This window comes from Elephas maximus, chromosome 26, assembly GCF_024166365.1.
Source record: "Elephas maximus indicus isolate mEleMax1 chromosome 26, mEleMax1 primary haplotype, whole genome shotgun sequence".
Classification (NCBI taxonomy): domain Eukaryota; kingdom Metazoa; phylum Chordata; class Mammalia; order Proboscidea; family Elephantidae; genus Elephas; species Elephas maximus.
Window position 1 is genome coordinate 13,324,290 of NC_064844.1, and position 23,611 is coordinate 13,347,900.

Below are 23,611 nucleotides of genomic sequence, written 5' to 3' on the forward strand. Positions count from 1 at the left end.
CATAAACAGCGACTATACATGTGGACCTCATCAGATGCAACACACAGGAATAAAATCAACTACACCTATGGAAAGAAATGATGGAGAAGCTCAGTCAGAACAAGGCCAGGGGCCGACTTTGGAACAGCAGAACAGACCATCAATTGCTCATAAGCAAGTTCAAGTTGAAACTGGAGAAAATTAGAACAAGTCCACTAGATTCAAAGTATGGCCTTGAGTATATCCCACCTGAATTTGGAGAACTTCTCAAGAAATTAGATTTGATGCACTGAAAGCTAATGACTGAAGACCAAGGACATCTACATGAAGAAAGAAAAAGGTGATTAAAAAGAGAGGAAAGAAAGAAAAGACAAAATGGATGTCAAAAGAGACTCTGAAACTTGCTCTTGAATGTAGAGTAGCTAAAGCGAATGGAAGAAATGTTGAAGCAAAAGAGCTGAACAGAAGATTTCAAAGGGTTTCAAAGTAAAGTATTATAACGAAATGTCCAAAGGCCTGGAGTTAGAAAACAAAAAGGGAAGAACATATCTGGCATTTCTCAAGCTGAAAGAACTGAGGACAAAATTCAAGCCTCAAGTTGTAATATTGAAGCTTGTTATGGACAGAATATTGAACAGTGCAGGAAGCATCAAAAGAAGATGGAAGGAATACACAGAGTCACTGTACCAAAAGAATTGGTCAATGTTCAACCGTTTCAGGAGATAACATATGATCAAGAACCAACGGTATTGAAGGAAGAAGTCCAAGGCACTGGCAAAAAACAAGGCTCCAAGAATTGACGGAATGCCTCTAGAGATGTTTCAACAAAGGGTTGCAACACTAGAAGTGCTTACTCATCTATGCCAAGAAATTTGGAAGACAGCAGCCCAGCCAACTGACTGGAGAGATCCAACAGAATGTGGACATTATTGAACAATATCATTAATATCACATGCAGGTAGATTTTGCTGAAGATCATTCAAAAACTGTTGCAGCAGTACATCAACAGGGAACTACCAGAAATTCAAGCCGAATTCAAACATAGTGACAATTATAAGAATAGGGCAGGACTGGGCAGTGTTTTGTTCTGTTGTATATGGGGTCGCTATGAGTCAGAACTGGCTCAATGGCAACTGACAACGACAAACAACACATCAACATTGACATCGTCATCAGTATAGATGTAGACATTAATATAGATGATGATATAGACTTACTGTTGTTTTACACTACAAATCTATGTCTAGGTACAGATGTAGGCGTGGTTATATAGCATAAAATGGAATATGACCCCTTACCTCCCCATTCCCTAAAACTCATCTCTATCCAAAGGTGATCACTGATGATGATTTAGTATTTCCTTCAAGTTACTCATTTATGCATTTGCAATTATATATGAACATATACATAGTTGAGTTTTTTTGTTTTTTGCTTTAATAGAATCAATACACCTATTTTCCACGTCCTTTTGTCACTTAACCAAATGTCTCATTGATCAACACACGTGTTGTGGAATCGTGTCCCCAAAAATATGTATTAACTTGGCTAGGCCTTGATTCCCAGTATTGTGTGACTGTCCTCCATTTTTCACCTGATGTGATTTTCCTTTGTATTGTAAATCCTACTTCTTTGATGTTAATGAGCAAGGATTAAAGGCAGCTGTGTTAATGGGGCAGGACTCCATCTACAAGATTAGGTAGTATCTTAAATCAACCTCTTTTGAGAGATAAAACAGATAATCGAACAGAGAGACAAGAGAACGTCATACCACCAAGAAAGCAGCACTGCGAGCAGAGCATGTCCTTTGGACCCAGGGTTCCTGCATGGCGAAGTTCCTAGACAAGGAGAAGATTGATGACAAGGACCTTGCCCCAGAGCCAACAGACAGAGAAAGGCTTCCTCTGGAGCTGGCGCCCTGAATTCGAACTTCTAGCCTCCTAAATTGTGAGAGAATAAAATTCTCTTTGCTAAAGCCATCCACTTGTGGTATTTCTGTTACAGCAGCACTAGGTAACTAAGACACCATGTTTGGCTGTGGAGACATTTTTTAACTTTTTATTGTCACATGATATCCCACAGTGTGGATGCACTATATTGTATTTAATCTCTTCTTTTGACCAATTGTAGACAATGTCCAATTTTTCAATATTATAAAATAATATACAGCACTAAACGTCCTAGAAAAAACCCTTTTGGTGCAATGGCTAAGTACTCTGCTGCCAACTAAAAGGTTAGTGTTCAAACCTACCCAGCAGCTCCATGGGAGGAAGACCTGGCGATCTGCTCCTGTAAAGATTACAGCCTAGGAAACCCTAAGGGGTAGTTCTACTCTGTCACATGCGGTTTCTCTGAGTCAGAATCTACTGTGAGACGGCCCCTAACAACAACAAACATCCCGGTATCCTCATCTTTGCGGGCATGCTCAAGAATTTTTTATAGAGTATCTAGAACTGGCATTCTGGGTCAACCATGAGCACAATTTAAAATTTGATAGAAATGTAAAAATCAGCCACCAAAACACTTTACCCTCTCCAATCACTCCAACTGACACTGTATGAGGGAATCTTTCTCCTCAGTCCTTGCCCACAATGAATATCATCAATCTTTCAAATATTTATCGGTCTGATAAACGAAAAATAACCTGTTTTACCTGCATTCTCATGATTACTAAGGGGGACTAAACATCTTTTCATATGTTTATTGTTCTTTGACTATTTTACCACTGTGAACTGTTTGTTGCTATTCCTTGTCAGGAAACCCTGGTGGTGTAGTGGTTAAGTGCCACGGCTGCTAACCAAGAGGTCAGCAGTTCGAATCTGCCAGGCGCTCCTTGGAAACTCTATGGGGCAGTTCTACTCTGTTCTATGGGGTCGCTATGAGTCAAAATCGACTCGACGGCAGTGGGGTTTTTGGTTATTCGTTGTCTATCTTTCTATTGTTGTTGTGTGCCTTTGAGTTGATTTCAACTCATAGTGACTTCACGTGACAGAGTAAAAAAGCCCTATGGGGTTTTCCAGGCTGTAATCTTTACAGAAGCAGATTGTCAGATCTTTTTCCAGAGAGCTGCTGGGTGGATTCGAACAGCCAACCTTTTGGTCAACAACTGAGTATTTAAATGTTGCACCATCAGGGCTCATCATTTTTCTATTTGTCTTTTTCTGAGTAATCTGAAGGAGCAGAAATGCTCTGTTCATCTTTTTTCTACCATCTTTGTTTTCATGAAGACAGGGAGAGCAATCATTTAAAATAAGCATAGCAATTATCATTAGTGACATTTGCTGTTGTTGTTAGCTGCTGTCAAGTTGGTTCCAACACATAGCGATCCTATGTACAACAGAACGAAACGCTGCCTAGTCCTGTGCCATCCTCACAATCATTGTTATGCTTGAGCCCATTGTTGCAGCCACTGTGTCAGTCCGTCTCATTGAGGGTCTTCCTATTTTTCGCTGACCCTCTACTTTACCAAGCGTGAAGTCCTTCTCCAGGGAAGGGTCTCTCTTGATAGCATGTCCAAGTACTTGAGACGAAGTCTCGCCATCCTCACTTCTAATGACAATTCTGGCTGTACTTCTTCTCCAGGGCAGTTTTATATTTATTATAGTGTACTTGGTGGCATAGTGGTTAAGTGCTATGGCTGCTAACCAAGAGATCAGCAGTTCGAATCCACCAGACGCTCCTTGGAAACTCTATCGGGCAGTTCTACTCTGTCCTATAGGGTCGCTATGAGTCGGAATCTACTCGATGGCAGTGGGTTTGGTTTTTTTTTATACTCTGTACACCAGATGAAAAGAGGTGCTTTATCATCAATAAGGCCTCCACTACAGCGAAAAGAAGTGCAAGCATTCAGGCCATAAAGGGTTAAATTACTGGTGTGGCCTCTTCCCTAAAAGTGTCCCTGCAGATATGAGAAGATGGTGCACTTTGTACACTGTGAATCCTGTCATTCTTCAGGACCTTCCCACGAGGCTGGGACCATCACCCACAGTTTCAATCCACACTCAACCAAGGAAGCCACTTGCCTTAATAACGAGGTTCTCATTTCAGTGAAAACTTACAGTTAATTAAACCGTCAAGTTGCTGTTGTAAATTGATGCAACTTCTATTTCTTTTGCAGCAAGTATGATTTTCCTGGAGACTCTAGAATCTGTAAGAATCCAGGAGGAAAGACAAAGGAATATAACCATACAAAGATCGTAAGCAATAGTCTAAAGCAATATAAATGTTAAAAAATTTAATATTGTCAAAAAAAATTTAATATTCTCGTGGTTATGATTTAACCTAAGTAGAAAACATTAGGAAACCCTGGTGGCGTAGTGCCTAAGAGCTACAGCTGCTAACCAAAGGGTCGGCAGTTCAAATCTGCCACGCACTCCTTGGAAACTATGGGGCAGTTCTACTCTGTCCTATAGGGTTGCTATGAGTCGCAATCAACTCGATGGCAATGGGGTCGGGGGGAGGGGTTAGTAAACTTTAGGCCTGTTTTTCAAGATATCACCTGTCGAAACAAAAACAAGAACAAGAGGGCTGAAGTCTCCTGGACTCCCCTGGCGAGCTATTGCAGACTCTGACACATCGTCAGATTATGTCCCTCTGTCCTCTGGTCCACTCCTGTGTCTTTAAAATGCCTCTTCACCAATTGCTCAAGAGCTCATTGCTAAACAGAGTGAAAGGTTCACTTGATTAAAACCGCATCCAGCAGTTTTGCCTCATCTCGGTGTTATCATGCTTGACTCCCACTTCAAACTCTCCCCACATCTAAGCTGTACATCAGTTACTGCAGACTGTTCTGTGGCCCCAGAAAATCTGAACGAAAAGTTGAGGGCAGAAGCTATGCCTTATACCAGGTGAGGGAGATTCTTCCACAGCCCAGGGCTTTTTTTGGTCATGGAGAGGAACTTCCATGACTACAATTATTTAATGCCCAATATAACATTCATAAATCTGCAACGCAATTAACATTCCTTTAAATATTAAGCAATCAATAGCCCTCAAAATTTACATTTTACTTACATAAATAATAAATCAATGCTTGTAATTTAACAAGTTATATCTTCTTAAACACCCAAATATTGAATATAAATATTTTTACTCAAACTCTCTGAAACATTTAATTACAACTGCAAATCTAATAAGTCGTATTCTCATAAATTCTTTAATCAGGTGAGGTAGCCAAACTCCTTACACAATATCACAAGGAATATAAAACTTCTTATTAAGCTTAAACTAAAACTAATTTTAGTGCTAATAACATGAATTTAAGCTATCAGATCCACTCTCATCCCCAAAACAATTCGCAGACTAATCAATTGAGTTTGCATGTTTAGTGTGATTGACCCATTGATTTTTTTTTTTTTTTTTGGTTTGACCTGGGATCTGGTTAAGCTTTCCTAAAAAGTTAAAGTTCCCTTGTTATGTTAATAGGATGCCAAAATCACACTTCTCACACAGAATTTATTATCCGTCTTTGAAACAATGTACCACACTCTCTATGTTTCACTTGGTCAGCGTGAACCTTTGTTCTATCATTAGGCTATAGGGACTTGCTAGATCATTAGAAAAATTTGTATTCCTAATACTCTATTATTATGATTAGTAAGACCATCCAAGGGCTCTGTTTCCTAGGAGATGAAAGATCGCATCTGTGCAATTACCTCTCCTTCTTAGGACATACGGCCAGTGAAAACCTTGCCCACTCACTGTAAAGCTCTCTCTCAACTGCCTTGCTGTGGGTGATCACTGTGCCAATTACACCTTGGAGCCCCTTTCTATTTCATTTTTATATGAGACAAAGTGTACTGACCAGCTGTTGCTGTTCTCAGTAGTTCCAACTGTTTTTCCCAAGGACTATTTGGGAATCCATTTTTACTGTTAGCAACATCTCTACACTATAAGGACATACATATACTTAACAGAAGAAACAAAATGCCCACGTACATTACATAACACTTCCCTGATTATTAAAATAAATTAAACATGCTCTATTATAGTCACCATTCTTTTTGTGATATAATTCATTTTTCCATCCATTCTATCCATATTCATCTTTTGTGTACAATTCTGAACTCTTAACAGTTCATAAATTCAATTTGCTCCAAATAAACACAATTTTTTGATTCTGGAACGATTATAATTTGGTCCTCTCAGTTTACACTCTTGGCATTTCAGTGTAGCTACCTAACACCCTTGAAAGTACATTTTTTCCAGCAATCACGGGATATCGCTGAATTTTCCTGTGCCAAGATGTGGAATCATGTCCTCTTCCCTCCCCAGGGAGGACCGGTCTCCTGCTCCTGTCAGGTATCTCAGCACCTAATAGGATGGTACAGCTCCTTTCTTTATCCCTCAACACCTCCCTCCCCCCAGAAGTCAGCTAAGAGGTTGCTAACTTGTCTTTTACTTAAAGCCTACACTAGGAAGTTGATGCTTGAAAAGAAGGTAAAGGAAATGATGAAAAGACTCAGCTATAAAGAAGAGAAGGGTGCAGCCCAAACAAACAAACAAACAAAAACGCATCGCCATCGAGTCGATTCCAACTCATAGAGATCCTAAAGGACAGAGTAGAATCATGCCATAGAGTTTCCAAGGCATGCCTGGTGGATTTGAACGGCCAGCCTTTTGGCTAGCAAAGGTAGCACTTAACCACTACATCACCAAGAATGGCAGGGAATGAGACTGGAGTGGGGAACCACCCTTTCCCTCACAACCTACGGTAGCATTTCTTCACGAAATGCACAGATGTGTGAACTTTATCCCCTAAGAACAGGTCTCCGTTGAAGGCTTTTAAGTAGCTGGTGTAATCAGATTTGGTTTTAGAAAACTTGCTCTGACAGCTATGTGGAGAATGATCTGGGGTGGCGTTATGCAGGCAGTAGTCTCGACTAGAAGTGATGAGCGAGAGATGAACTAACAGTGGAGGAAGAAAAAAGTAGAGAAATTCCAAATGTTTCTAAGATCGAGAATCAATCAGATTTGGGGATGAATTGGATGTAGAGGATGAGGGAGACAAAGAAGCCTAGAATGTTTTCCAGTTTTCTGATGGAAGTATCTTTGGTGGTGGAGGCCCCATTCTCTACTTTGGGAACACAGGAGGAGGAACAAATCAGAGGGGAAAACACAGATTTGAAGTGGAGTTCGGGAGTGCCATAATCTAGGGTTTGTGGTACAGAATTGAAATCAGGTCTAGAGACATGGATGTGGAAGTCACCCACTGGACTGGAAGCTGCAGTGTAGTGGAGGTGGCTTAAGGAGAAGAGTGGACCAAATAAGGCCAAGGGCAAGGCCAAGGGCAAGACAAGGACAGAGCCATGAGGGACACAGAGCCAGAAATTACTGTGCCAACAAGTGGGGAGAATATTCTCCTCAGTGAGGAAAAAAAAGAATTCCGTATTTCGTTTTCTAACTAATTTATTATATTCTATCTTATTCTTAAAAAAAGGTTTGAAGCAGCTTATGAAATATGAAACAATTGGGTAAAAAAGAACATAGATAACCGATTAGCAAAAAGAAGAAAACAAGGGTGGAACAGCTCTGAAACAAAAAGTAAAATGAGGACACACACACACACACATACGCAAAGAACATCAAAATGTCATATATGAATGTTAAACGACCAAATCTACTTCTAGGTACCATGACAGCCAGAGATAAAGGAAAACATTATTTATTACAAGAATCATTATGAACATAAATTTTCTTAATTCCATTTGTTCAGAAGAAAGGTAAATTTTATTTAGGCCTAAAAGAAATTTATTCTGCTGTCCTCGTAAAGGGGTATGGTGTGAAATAGTGGACGATACCCTTGCCAGTGCCCTTTCAAAAACTACCATAGCAACTTCCATACTCTTCTTCTTTTAATAGTCCCACTGCTTAACCCCAAAGCCCAGGTGAGTAAAAACAGTTTAAGAGAAACCAGAGAAACGTGGTCCAAGTGCACGATTCTTTGATGGTCTGGCTTCTTCTGGGGATAAATACGACACTGCCTAGAGGAGGTGATAGCCTTCCACCCATCCTCCAAGAGTTTTATTCTCATGAATGAGCTTTTGATAAGAACGAAGCAACAGAGTTCAAGGTTATGATCTCTAGCAGGAACTTGTTGTTGTTGTTATTAGCTGCCATTGAGTAGGCTCCGGCTCATGGCGACTCTATGCATAACAGAATGAAATGTTGGCCGGTCCTGCACCATCCTCACAATTGCTGGTGTGTTCGAGTCTATTGTTGCAGTCATTGTGTCAATCCACCTTGTGGAGGGTTTTCCTTGTTTCACTGACCCTCTGCTTTACCAAACATGATGCCCTTCTCTAGCCAGGTCTTTTCTGATTACATCTCCAAAATAAGCAAAACAAAGTCTTGCCATCCGCACTTCTAAGGAGCATTTTGGATGTACATCCTCCAGGACTGATTTGTTCATTCCTCTTGTGCTCCACAAAAAAAAACTCCACAGGTATAGTCAATATTCTTTGTCAACACCACAGTTCAAATGGGTCAATTCTCCTTCAATCTTCCTTTTTTATTGTCCAGATTTCGCATGCGTATGAGGCAATCGAAAAAACCCTGACTTGGGTCAGGCACACCTTAGTCATCAAAGTGACATCTTTTCACTGAACTGTATATGTGAAGATGGCTAAAATAGCAAATGTTTTATTAGCTGTATATTTACTACAATACAATTTTTTTGCTTTTTAACACTTTAAAGAAGTCTTTTGCAGGAACTAGAGTAGAGACATTCTAGGCAGATCTGTAACCTTTAACAATCTACTGAAGGGGAAGGCTTGATATTATGAAACGAAATAGCCTGAGAGTGGTACACCTGAAAAGAAGACCGCTTACCCTCTGCCAAAAAAGCACCTGCTGGGCAGAACCAAGATCTTTCCTCAGCAAATGGTTCTGCAGATTGTCCTACTTCACAAAGCAAATGGTTGATAAGGCCTCAGCATCCACGCTGGCCATGTGTCGTTGAAGTCAGGAATTCCGTAACATTACATTAGGGTAGATAATTGCTTTGTGTCCTTGGAACTTAAATATGGGGGAACAACAAGGAACATTGAGGCTTATGGGTGTAGGAAGAAACTATCTAGGAAGGAAATAATCAGTTTAATAGTGAAAAGATGATTGAAAGAAGGAAAAGTAATTATTGGGTTTGTCACTGAAAATAAACTTGGGTTTGTCACAACAGAAAACCTTAACGTACTTCAGCTCAGAATCACACTGACTTCGTTCTCCCTTATCTTTGCAGAGCACACAGACATTCTGTTCTTCTACCGAAGAATCTCAGCACACCCTTACTGGTGGGAGGCCCTACAGCCAGGCTGAAACCAGAAGCGAATTTCTGGAAAGCCCATAGGCTTGTGGTCCAAGCCATATCCTGCAATACAGTTTTATCGATAAAGTTGGAATGTGATCTTCATCTTTGACTCGCCAGGACTCAATGAGAATTGCTGTTGTTGTTAGTTGCTGTCGGGTCAATTCTGACTCATGGCAATTCCACATGTGAGAGAGTAGAACTGCTCCATAGGGTTTTCTTGGCTGTAATTTTTACAGAAGCAGATTGCCAGGCCTTTCTTCCACCGAGCCACTGGGTGGGTTCAAACCTCCAACTTTTGGGCTAGCAGCTGATTACAAACGACTTGCCCTACCTAGGGACCTCTCAGTGAGAATAACCCAAACTAAATCCACTGCTATCAAATAGACCCTGACTCAGAGCGACCCTACAGGACAGAGTTGAACAGTTCCATAGGGTTTCCAAGGTTGTAAACCTTTACACAAGCAGACAGGCACCTCTTTTTCCCATGGAGAGGATGGTGGGTTTGAACTGCCAAACTTCAGGTTACTAGTTGCTGAGCACTTAACCACTGTGCCACCAGGGCTCAATAAGAATAAAAACTCATTGCCATCATAGCGACCCTATAGGACAGAGTAGAACTTCCCCACAGGGTTTCCAAGGAGCAGCTGGTGGATTCGAACTGCTAATCTTTTGTTTAGAAGCTGAGCTTTTAACCACTGCGCTACCAGGGCTCTTCAGTGAGAATAAAAAAAAAAAAACCCAAACCCGATGCTGTCAAGTCAAGTCCGACTCATAGCTATCCTATAGGACAGAGTAGAACTTCCCCAAAGGGTTTCCAAGGAGCAGCTGGTAGATTCAAACTGCTGACCTTTTGGTTAGCAGACAAACTCTCAACCACTGCGCCACCAGGGATCCTCAGTAAGAATAAACCCAGTGCCATCGAGTCAATCCGACTCATATCGACCCTATAGGACAGAGTAGAACTGCCCCAGAGTTTCCAAGGAGCGCCTGGCAGATTCAAACTGCCGACGCTTTGGTTAACAGCCGTAGCACTTAACCACTGTGTCACCAGGGCTCCTCAGTAAGAATAAAGAGGTATTATTTACCGGCCCCTTAAGGCTCCAATGTAGGGTGAGGACAAGAAAGGTGAAGAATGAGCAAATGAACAGCAAGACCATTCCAAGTAGGCTCTTTCAAACAACAGGAAGTGATTACAGCAGCTGAAGCCCTAGACCAGGAAGAGAGTGGCCTAAATTAGCTAAGGAGCTCCTGCACAAACCAAAAAGGGGAGAGATGCACGTGGCATTTCCTGTTCTTACTACAATCTTGGTAACGAGGACAAGGTGTCAAGTGTCTTCATCCCTCAACCTGAAATTCAGGGCGGCTAAGCTATCTGCTCTGTTACTGCTTTGCAATGGTCTTGCTCTCCAGAATCTTCTCTGCCTTTTTTAGCTGCTACTTTTGGTTTTGGACAGGCAACTCTGGAGGTCTCAAGAGAACTCTGTACGCTGATTGGCAGGGCCAAAGGAAGCAGAGTGCAAACCATCCCTGGCATTTCCTAGTGTAAGTAGGTCCAAGAAGCCTCCTTAAGAGAAGCCCTCACTGCTTGCTTCTGAAATACAGGTTGCAGCTCGGTCACCACTGGCAGTCAAAGAAAGGAACTTGTTTACATTGCTGCAATGACCAAGTTGCTGGGGAAGGAATCTATGTCCAATACCCAACCTCTAGCCCCATGCGCAAGATGCCTAAGTAACTGGTCTTCCTTAGGGAAAATATTCTTACTCCTTTTGCTTTCCTTTTAGGGAACTATGGTCAGACTCATAAGAGGAGCCTGGATGGTGCAAGAGGTTTGTGATCGACTGCTAGCCCAAAGGTTGGAGGTTCGAACCCACCCAGCAACTCCACAGAAGAAAGGCCTGACAAACTGCTTCCATAAAGATTACAGCCAAGAAAACCCTATGAAAAGCCGTTCTACTCTGTAACACATGGGGTCACCATGAGTCGCAGTTGACTCAAAGCCAATGGTTTGGTGTTTGTTTTTAGTTTGTTTTGTTTGGATCAGACTCATCAACAAGCCGCTTACGACTGAATCCTAGGGTGCTCCAAATCAGAAGGCTCTCAAGCAATAGAAATGGACTCTGGGTGATGTAAGAAAAAGAGAATATTCTGGAAATCCAGGGAGCTGCTCACAAGATTGAAGAAAAGGCTAGAGAACCAGGCTTGGAACAGAGAGGAATGAGGTTCCAGAAGGTTTTGCTACCAGATGAGCACTGACCACACAGCTGGAATAGATGAACTTCAACGGTTCCTCTGCCCTAGGTTCACGCTACTCAAGGTTAAGGTCCTGGGAGGGAGAAAGCCCAATTGACCAAGCTTAGGTCCTATCCTACCTCTTGCTTTACTTGAGTTGTGAAAGGAAGTTCCTAGAAACTGAGTCTCTAGGGTCTCCTTTGGCTGCTGCTGTGGGAAGGAGGACCTAAGACTTATCTGCCCATCACAATCACACACAAAGGAGAGCTATAGAATCCCCAAAATGAAATCAAAGTGCTGTTAGGAAGAGAAAATGTATGCTGAGTAGCAAAATATAACAAATGTCTTCCACAGGATTGTTAAAGCCAGTTCTCTCCTTTTACAGTGAAGGAAGCAGAGATCTAGAAAGGTTAAATACTTTTTAAAGGTCAAAGAGTAAGAGGCAGAGATGGAACAGAAATTGAGACAAGCACTCTATGTTCTTGCTACTCAAAGTGTGATCTGTAGATCAGCAGCATGGACATCCCCTGGAAGCATAGAAAGGTAGACAACTCTCAGGCCCTACCCTAGAGGTACTGAGTCAGAATCTACATTTTAACAAGATCTCAGGTTGGCTCACACCAGTTTTAAAGTTTGAGATACCATACTCGCTGTCCTCGAGTTGACTCCAACTCATGGCAACCCATGTGTGTCAGAGTAGAACTGTGCTCAGTAGGGTTTTCAATGGCTGATTTCTCAGTAGATTGCCAGGCCTTTCTTCCAAGGCATCTCTGCATGGACAAGAAACTCCAATCTTTCAGTTAGCAGCCAAGGATGTTAACCATTTGCACCTCAGGACACTGCTCTAATCTATATAGACTTCAACCTGTATAGATATAGACTTCAATGAGAGCTGAGCCCAGGTGTTCTTCACCTAAACTCAATTGATGATGGTCTTCTCTCAATTCATAGAGAAAACTGACAGAAGTATTTCTCCTAGCCTCTGTTCCATACTAGTTAGCACACTTAGACAAGGGAAGCTATGTGGTCACCAAACCAAAAAACCAAATCCAAACCCAGTGCCCCGAGTCGATTCCAACTTATAGCGACCCTATAGGACAGAGTAAAACTGTCCCATAGAGTTTCCAAGGAGCATCTGGCGGATTTGAACTGCTGACACTTTGGTTAGCAGCTGTAGCACTTAACCACTATGCCACCAGGGTTCCTATGTCGTCGCCAGAAGCTTAAAAATACGGCCCATCTAGGCCAGATTCCAATACAGCAAATGGGGAGCTCTTGAACTCAGGACTTCATAAAGGCACTTTTGAGAATGACCAGTCCCCCTGTGAAATAAAAACAAAAATCTATAATGGATATAAATTGCTCTATGATACCTGGGTGCAAGAACAGTGACATTTCTTTAGTATTCTAAATAAAATTAAATATTGCTCAGTCCCACTTGGTGAGCAGGAAATCCAATCACAGTTATTTAGGAGACTGCCTCCTTCTTACTCGGTTGAAAAAAAACCAAGAGGCTTGTGCATATCAACAAAAATTAGGAAAGGGTCCTTTGTCCTCAGCTGGCCATGGCCACTGACTTTACCATCACCCCTCTACTCAAGGTCGCTGCCCCAGGAGGATTGCGGCCAGCAAGCTGGAGAAGTCATCCTCTCTCCTTTCCCTTCTCCCCTCCAAGGGGTCCTGCTTCATTTTGTGTTGGTGTAGGTGTGCTTTGGATCGTGAGGTTTGATTTCATACGTATAACATAGGGATGGTTTCTGCTAGCAACATTACTCCCTGTTTGCCTTCTGGGGTGAAATATATCACCATTGTAAGCATAATCACATATATATCACATAAGTAAGCAAAAGAGCTCCAGCAGGCTCTGTTCCCCCAGCCTAGCCTGAGGGGCACTGCTGTGGGGCTGCCTGTAATCTATATGGCCTTTGCTGCTGTTGGACTTTGTAACTCAATCACTTCTACAGCTGTTACTTCTATACCAGCCCATAATCTTGAACCTGTACCATGTTCCTCAACCAGGTGCTTATTGCCTCTTCCCAACTAGTGCATATTGTCTCTGCTAGAGAGCACGATGGGGGTGTGGTGAAGGAGTGTGGTGAAGTCTTCGTGGCTACGATTGTTACCGGGGAAATTTGGAAAAGACTGTTTCCTCAATGAATGGCTGGAGTTATTAAGACCGTATAGATCCATTACAGAGAAACCAGTTCTAGTCATGTGTGTGCGTGCATATGCATGTATGTGTGTGTGTGTGGGGAGTGAGACAGATGGTATAGATGCTAAGCTGTATGGTGTGATCTTAAGCATGAGCTATTGGCCCCGCAAATTCTTTTCACAATCTCAGATGCCTGAACTATCTTTTCTAGAAAACTAAGTTTCTTGTGCCATAAGAAATGAGTCTTACACTATAAATACTCCTGGGGTAAAGAATAGAGTGGCTGTTGTTCAGACTGAGGTCTAAGTAACTTATAGTGGAGTTTTGCCCGTGTACAGATTCTGGTTAGGAGAGAGGATACCTGAAGACACATAATCTCAGAGAAGATGGGTGCAGAGAGAGTTGAGAAAGGAAAAGTGGGGACACCAAGGATTCACTCATCATCTTCACAATTTTGACAACCTCTTGTACTAAGTGCCAGGCCCTTACTGCATCCCAAAGGCCTTTAAGTATCCAACGCTGTGAAAATTTCAGGGCCAGTGACCACTCCACTAAATGTATTCACAGGTCACGAGTCTTCTGGGGTCACCAGGTTCTAACTGGTGGTTTAGGAAATAATACTGGAGTTATTATTCCCTGTCCTTGAACACAGAGAATGTGACCCAGCTGGAGCTGGGCTCACAAGGTCTCACAAGGACACATCAACTGGGCCCTGATATAAGACAACAGATAGAATAATCTTGGAAAATATCTTTTAGGGAAAATTTCACGTAAGCCAGAACACAAAAGACTTGCCACTCTTATCTTTTTCTATTAGCATTTAGTGAACAGAAATTTGTTGGCCCAATGAAGACCCTTCTGACTGTCCTTACTGAAACCTGTTAAGAAAGATGATTTCAAATGTCGGATCACAGTTTCTAGCCAATCTGTGAAAAGGTGAAGCTTTCAATGGTTTTTGCCCATTTTGTGATGTTAACATGTACTGATGACTCTGCGGCATTCCTCGGATTCCTCAAACTCCGGCAGACGTGGCTGTGGCAGCACGCTTGTCCGTTTTCCCACTTCTGCCTATACTGTAATATTCTCTGGACTCGGACAGACATGTCTGTGACAACATGCTTATCCGTTTTCCCATTCTTGCTTATTCTGTAATATTTTTGTTGGACTCAGGTAGACATGGCTCTAGCAACATGCTTGTCCACTTCCCACTTTTGCCTTTCTGAATATATGCCAAATAAAACTTTCTTTTTGCTTTATTAAACTTTGTGATGTTTTTCCTCTACAACACTGGCCCACCGGACATCAGAAGTCTCTCCAATATCTGTTCTACAGCAAGTAAAGTAGAAGGAAAAACTACAGGATTCCCATATATGCCTGAAAGTATTCTTTGACCAGTCAAAACCCCACTCGCTGAATTATATACAATTCCAAGAAGTACACGGCAGGACCGTACCTTCAAAGAACTCCCAGGCTATTTGGGGGAAATAGGCCATGTGCTTAGAAAGAAAACTAATACACAATGGCCTTCAGTAAGTGGCAAATGGAGGCAATAATTTCAGCGGAGTTTCAGTGAGGGAGGAAGAAGCAGGGAAGTTATCATCATTAGCCAGGGAGATTCGAGACCATTCCATGAAGGGTTGGGGAGTTCAGCCTTACCTTGACGATTCTTCTTTTGAGGTCAATGTTCTTTAAGTAGTCTACCAATGGAGCTTCAGAGTCAATGAACCCCTTGGATATGTATCAGATTCTCAGGTGTGACTGAAAAAGTTATAAGCTGTTGCCTTGGAAGAAACTGTAAGGAAATTGCAAGTAGTAAGGAAGAAAAGCAGCATCCTAAATAGGGGAACAAGTAAACAAGGGAATGGTAACGGAATGATGAAGGAACGGACAAGCCATGTTTAGTGGAAAATGAGCGATGGCGATCTGGTGGTAGTAATGGTCACGTGTTCACATACGGCAGTGTCAAGAGATGGAGTTGGAAAAGCAGGCTCCAACTGGATGGTAAGAGGCCTTGACTGTCAGGATTATCCCGTGAACAATGAGAAATCACCAAGTAATGACAGTGCTCAGGTGAATGACACAGTGACTTGGGGCTTTTAGGAGGCTTCGTCTGATCACTTTGGATAAGACGAGGTCTAAGGAGGTGAGCCTGAAGTCAGACAGCCCCCAAGCCCAGTATTAAAAAAAAAAAAAAAAAACTCATTGCCTTCGAGTCGATTCCGCAACCCGACAGGACAGAGTAGAATTGCCCCATAGGTTTTCCAAGGAGCGGCTGGTGGATTCAAACTGCCAACCTTTTGGTTAGCAGCCAAGCTCTTACTCACTACGCCACTAGGGCTACAGCCTAAGGATTAGGGGCAAGAAAATGAGTGGAACTAGGTGATGTAGCTGTGGAAAGAATGAGAGGGATACTAGAGATATTGAGAGATGGGATAATAAAATTTAGTAACTTTAGAAATAATAAAATCATTTAATAAAATAAATAATGAAAATTATCTAATAAAATAAATATTAAAATTTAGTAACCCTAACAAGATGGATTGACAGACACAGTGGCTGCAACAATGGGCTCAAGCATAACAACGATTGTGAGGATGGTGCAGGACCGGGCAGTGTTTCGTTCTGTTGTACATAGAGTCACTATGAGCCTGAACTGACTCGGTGGCACCTAAAAACAAACAACAGTAACTTTTTGATGTGGGAGTAGAGAAAGAGCCAAGGATGGATCAAAGCCCCAAATGCCTGCAAGAATGAAGACTCATTTGCAGGATAAGGAACGGTGGATAGAAAGCTGATTTCCAGGAGAGAAGTAAAGACTTTCAATTACCAACATGTAGAATTTGAGGTGCTATTTCCCAACAGGAAACCCTGGTGGCGTAGTGGTTAAGTGCTAATCAAGAGGTTGGCAATTTAAATCCACCTCCTTGGAAACTCTATGGGGCAGTTCTACTCTGTCGTACAGGGTCGCTGTGAGTCGGAATTGACTTGACAGCAGTGGGTTCGGGTTTTTTGGTTTTTTATTTCCCAACAATATTTGGGCACCTCTTTAGCAATGTCACCAAATAGCCACATACACGAATATAAGATCAGTGGTGACTCCAGTCGTATTCTTCCAGCCCAGTGCCCTCTACCCAAGACAACTGATTGGGGCTGACTTCTTAGGAGACTCTAGCACCGCTAACATGAAGCTGTATCACTTTTGTTTTTTGCTGGCAATCTTTGCTAAAGCATTTTCTCCGAATGACGTTACCACAGTGTGATTAGGAGCTGTGCAAGGACATAAGCATTCCAATAAGATAAAAGCAGCCCTCTCTCCTAGTACTTTCGCAGCACTTCGACTTCATTAGGCTCCATGTTGTTTCATTAAAGTCAATGCCATTTAAATTTTTATGTTCATTTCAAGGCTATTTGTTTTCACAAAGGATTTTTTTTTTTTTTAACGCAGTAGGAACTTTCTGGGTTTTATTTAACTTTATAACCGTCTAATTTACTCCCCAGTGAAGGGGTAACTAAGCCTTCTTGTTATGCTGCTAAAAAACCTCTCTGGATAATTTTGAAATACAACGCAAGCCCCTGCAAGGAGGAAATTGATGCCAAAGAAATGCTGACACGAGCTATTCAGTATTTGGTGCTGGGGCTGGGGACTCAACCCTTCCTCTCCTCAATAGCACACACACAAACTAAAGGACCCAAAACACGCTTCCTCAATTTATATGGAGCCCTGGTGGCATAGTGGTTAAGAGTTCAGCTGCTAACCAGAAGGTCAGCAGTTCAAATCCACCAGCCTCTCCTTGGAAATCCTATGGGGATCTACTTCCAAAAAATCAGTCACTGAAAATCTTACAGAGCTCGGTTCTACACCGACACATGAGTTGGGATCAACCTGACAACAACCGGTACTTTTCTAAACAAGTGCATCCCTAACCCTGACAGTTCAGAAGATAGATGGACCCCAACAGGGAGCTTCCAAAAGCCTAAGAGTGCCAACAGACAGCAGATAACAGTGACTAAGGGCAGAACAGGACAATTTACAAGGGAAGAGGCAGGAATGTATGGGTTTCACAGAATTATTTCTTATTTCTCCCTAAGATGAAGCTCTAATTGATCTAGATAGATCTTTTCACTCATCCTCTCTTGAATCAAGCCACTGCTCATCTCTTCATTTTTGTTCAATGATCTCCAACTGGGTAGGACTTCCCTCTTCTCTATCTAAACGCAGCTGATCTTTCAAGATCCTACGTAAATCCACTTCCTCCCTCAACCTCTTTCTGATTATTTCAGGCTTTCTGATTATTTCAGGCTTCCTGATCATTCCCTTCTCACAATCACCCAACCAACAAATCATTCAGAGTGCCTACTAGCTGCGGGCATGAGATTCCAGTTGTCCTGACTTCTTGTTTTCCCCCCGATGGTTGATGTATATTAATCCCATCGCTCTAACCCAGGTGACTGCTCACTTCCTGTGCTTTTCCCACAGTGCCCAACCAATTCCCGGGTAGAGTACCCGTTGGTAACTAGTTGCTGTCAAGTCAACTCCGACTCGTGGAGACTCCATGTGGGTCAGAGTAGAACTCCTCTCCGTAGAGTGTTCGATGGCCGATTTTTTGCAAGCAGATCACCAGGGTTTTCTTCCAAGGCACCATTGGACAGACTTGAATGTCAGCCTTTCAGTTAGCAGATGAGTGCAGAGTGCAAAAATCATTTGCACCACCCATGGACTGTGCCTGGTGTTTTCTAAAAAAAAAAAAAAAAAACAGAAGAGGACAAGAAACAAGAACATTTAGGCAAATCCAGAACTATCTGTCATTTCAGCACAATTAGAAAAACTTAGGATAATGAAAGCATATGACTTTTTTTAAGCAGAAGAAAACGAGCCCATTAGTAAGTATTTCTAATACGATAAGCTGAGGCTTTATGAGGCTCTAGAACAGAGCCAAGCTGACTGCCACCTGGATCCAACAAAGAGTTACTATTCCTGAGAGGGTGACCCGGCTCTGAGGGCAGGCTACCCTGGACATGGGCAGCAATCCCTTCATCCCATCTATGACACTGTGTGGATCATAACAAATTATGGATAACATTGTGAAGAATGGGAATTCCAGAACACTTAATTGTGCTCATGCTGAACCTGTATATAGACCAAGAGGCAGTGATTCTGCCTGATTTTAGTGGGTTTTTCCCCGCTAATTACAAAGCCAGTGCCATTACACTCTTTCCCCATACAGACGAGGGATTCTTTTTTTTACTTCATGGCCCCCAAGCAGCTCATATTACCCTATGCCCAACCCATTGACACAAAGCGACCCTATAGGACAGAGTAGAACTGCTCCATAGGGTTTCCAAGGCTGTAATCTTTACAGAAGCAGACTGCCACATCTTTCTCCTGCAGAGCAGCTTATGGGTTCAAACTGGCAACCTTTCAGTTAGCAGCCAAGCACTTTAACCACTGCCCCACCGAGCTCCCTGTATTACACCATAAAACCAAAAAACCAAACACGGTTGCTGTTGAGTTTATTCTGACTCACAGTGACCCTACAGGACAGAGCAGAACTGTCCCATAGGGTTTACTGAGAAGAGGCTGGGTGGATTCGAACTGCCAACCTTTTGGTTAGCATCCTGAGCTCTTAACCACTATGCTACCAGGACTCCATAGTACTGTATAAAGCCACAAATCAAAACTGTTGCCATCGAGTTGATTCCGGCTCATAGCGACCCTATAAGACAGAGTAGAACTCCCCATAGGGTTTACTGAGAAGTGGCTGGTGGATTCAAACTGCCGACCTTTTGGTTAGCAGCCTGAGCTTTTGATCACTGCACCACCAGGACTCCATAGTACCCTGTAAACCCACCGCCGTCGAGTTAATTCCGACTCATAGCAACCATATAGGACAGAGTAGAGCTGCCCCGTAGGGTTTCCAAGGAGAGCCTGGTGGATTCGAACTGCTGACCTCATGGCTGACAGCCATAGCACTTAACCGCTGCGCCACCATAGGAAGCAGTAAATACCCACCTGAGCTGCTGGCATTTCACTACAGCATCTGGCAAGCTTTGTGGGCCTCTTAACTATTGAATTTCCATCTCAAACATCTTTTCTATTTAAATATTTTATAATACTTTTGTGTAAATCCAAACCAACAGACTATACTCTGAAGCAGAGAGCTTAGCAGATGAATAAAATTTTTAACATTTACAACTTTCATAGTATGACTTTTATAACTCAGAAAAAAGCAGAGCAATTAAAAATATTGTCCATGGACTCAGAAGGAAGGAAAAAGGAAGCATTTATTAAAGCATCGTCTGAAGAAACATCTCCTGGAATACACTTATCCTTCTCCCAGAACAGAGAGAAAAAGACCTGAGTGTGCTTTTCAAATTAGAGCAATGTCTGTGAAGTGGTTTCAGACAAACTTATCTTGGGTGTCGGCTCTAAGAAGCTATGAAACTTTCAACGATCAGTCACACACTGAGAAGTCTGTGGGCTCTGTAATTACACCGTCCTCGGTCCAATATCAACCTTGCCATGTGCTGCGTGAAATAGACCCATTGTAGATTGGATGATGGGCTGTGTGACAACGGGAAAGTTTCATGACCTATCTGAGCGTCAACTGTACAATGAAGATAAAAATACCAATCTCTCAGTGCTGTTGTAAGGATTAATTGAGAGCATATGTGGAATCCCTGGGTCGTGCAAACATTTAATGAGCTCAGCTGCTAACCAAAAGTTTGGCTGTTTGAGTCCACCCGGCAGTGCCTCAGAAGGGTCTGGCGACCTACTGAAAAACCAGCCACTGAAAACCCTGTGGAGCACAGTTCTGCTCTGACACACATGGCATCGCCATGAACTGGAATCAACTCCGCAGCAACTGGCTTTTTGGTGGTACAGTTTCTGGCTGCCTGGCATACAGTAGAAGCTCAATAAATGTTGATTTTCCTCCTTCTATCTTCCCAAACTCTTTCCATGTTATGAACCCAAATTGCTTAGAAAATAAAACACTGTTTAGACCCATCCCAAAATGCCATTAATTGAAAGCATCTTTGCACCAGTTTCTCCATCTATAAAATGGAAATGATATTACCTACCCTGCCTATGTCATAAGGGTGCTGTGAGGAGCTAAAGAATGTGAAGTCTTTGAAAAATACATAAAAATAGGACCATGAAAAAAATGTCAGTGAGAAGAGGAAACCCCAGGCTGGCCTTCAGAAGACTGGATTCTAGTCATGTTACCTTGGGCAAGCCACTCAACTTCACAGACCTCATTTTATTTATGTTTAACACATGTATAATGATACTTGCAAGGAGCACTGGTGGCACAGTGGTTAAAGTGCTCGGCTGCCTACCGAAAGGCTGACAATGTGAACCCACCAGCCAGCCGCTCTGCAGGAGAAAGATGTAGCTGTCTGCTTCTATGAAGATTTACAACCTTGAAAACCCTACTCTGTCCTATAGGGTCTCTGTGAGTCAGCATCCACTCAACGGCAGTGGAGTTTTTGTTTGTTTGTTTGTTGTTTTTTTTTGGTGGGGGGGTAATGATACCTGCCTTACCTATGTAGATAGTTGCAGTAAACGCTTCTTTTCCATTATGTATCTTGATTCTTGAGCCCTGGTGGCACAGAGTGATGTTTGGCTCAAGGTCATACAGCCAATGTTTAATCCTAAATTTGGGGGCTCTAGATTTTCCCATGGAAACCCAGGTGGCATAGTGATTAAGCGCTACAGCTGCTAACTAAAAGGTCAGCAGTTTGACTCCACCGGGTGCTCCTTGGAAAACGAATGGGGCAGTTCTACTCTGTCCTATAGGGTTGCTACGAGTCGGAATCAACTCAACTGCAACAGATTTGGTTTTGATTTATATTTTCCCATTAGATGATACTATGATTAACTGAATTACTGGCTCCATAGGTATAAACTCTTCTTTGAGTCCCAAAGTCTTTTCTGCTGCAATTTCAGAATATTGACAGGTATCAGTCATTCAGAGGGTAAGCTCCTTGAAGGCGGGAAATACACATTTCCTTCTTAGGAGCTGTTCTCCTGCCCAGCAAGGATCTAGATTTGTACTTTATACAATCAAATGCCAATATGCATTCATGAAATTGATTTTAATGTGTGTCCTGATTGTATACAAACATTTGCACACAGAATTATGAATGAATACCCATGCAATTAAATACACCGAGGCAGCGTAGTGTATTGGTTGAAGAATGGACATTAAAGACAGAGCAGCTAACTTCAAATCACGGTTTGCTTCTTGTTATCTGTATGACTTTGAGAAAAAGACTACATCTCTGCAAGTACTGGTTTCTCTATGTATCACATGGAAAAAACTAGACCTACCTTACAAGACGCCCTGGTGGCACAGTAGCCCTGAGGGAGAAAGGCCTAGCGATCTGTTCCTGTAAAGACTACAGCTTAGAAAAACCTGTGGGGCAGTTCTACTCTGTCCTATGGGGTTGCTATGAGTCAAAATAGACTCTACACCTCCTAACAACAACAATAGCATCTTACAAAAGCCAAAAACAAAAAAAAAAAACAAACTCATCGTCACCGAGTCAATTCTGACTCATAGCGACCCTACGGTACAGAGGAGAACCGCCCCATATGATTTCCAAGGAGCACCTGGTGGACTCGAACTCCTGATCTTTTGGTTAGCAGCTGAAGCACTTAACCACTATACCACCAGGGCTTCCACATCTTACAAAGGAGTGGTGAAATTAAATGAGAAGTGAGTGAATGTAAAGAAGATTTTTTATCCAGATTCTGTATGAGGACGGGGCAGAAGCAGAGAGCAGAGAGCTCTAAGAAAGCCCAAGGTAACCCAGATATGTCACAGAGCCAGTAAAAAAGGTACTGGGGGAAGAATCCACTTGACGGCAACGCTTTTGGTTTTTTGGTTTCAGGAGAAGAAACAAAGTTAACTCTCACAATTTTACTGACAAAAATTAAATCAGGCATCATCCTTACTCCCAGTGTTTCTGGTTGAAAGAGATCAGTTGAAGGACCAGGTTCAGAAAAGGAAGTATTCTGTCGAGGCAGAAAATTATCTCAAAACATGTAGTTTGCTCCTGTCCTTTGCTCTTCTCCCCACCCTTCCAGCTTCTCCCACTCACCACTCTAGGCCTATTTATAGTCCTTCAGCTAGCACCCTGGTTCTTATTTTAACCAATGCATGCTGGAAACACACACACACGATCTCATACATAACCCCACACAAAGACAAACATGCACATGTATGCACACACGTCCCTTACTCCTGACCTCTGGCCCCCAAGCAGTTGAGTGTACTGTCTCTGTTATCTAGTGCTGCTATAACAGAAATACCACAAGTGGATGGCTTTAACAAAGAGAAGTTTATTTTCTCACAGTCTAGTAGGCTAGAAGTCCACATTCAGGGCATCAGCTCCAGAGGAAGGCTTTCTCTCTCTGTCAGCCTTCTTATCAATCTTCCCTCAGACTAGGGTCTTCTCCGCGCAGGGACCCCAGGTCCAAAGGACACACTCTGCTCCCAGAGCTGCTTTCTGGGTGGTATGTGGTCTCCCTATCTTTCTGCTTGCTTTTCTCTTCTATATCTCAAGTGATTGCATCAAGCCACAATCCAATCTTATAGATGGAGTCCCACCTCACTAACACAACTGCTGCCCACCTCCCTCATTAACATCATAGAGGCAAGATTTACAGCATATAGGAAAATCACACAATACCAGGAATCATGGCCCAGCCAAACTGATGCACACATTTTTGGGGGGACATAATTCAATCCATGACAGCTACCAACATTTGAGTAATAGGAATTGCTGGTACTAATGCTGGTAAGATATAACTGATAGAACTTCTGGTTAAATTGGACAGAAAGAAGATGTACTTTTCTCTCCACTTCTCTTTAAAAAATCTCCTAAAAGTAGATGGGCAGATGGTAAATTACTCAGACCAGAAAAAGCTTAAAGCTAAACCAGGA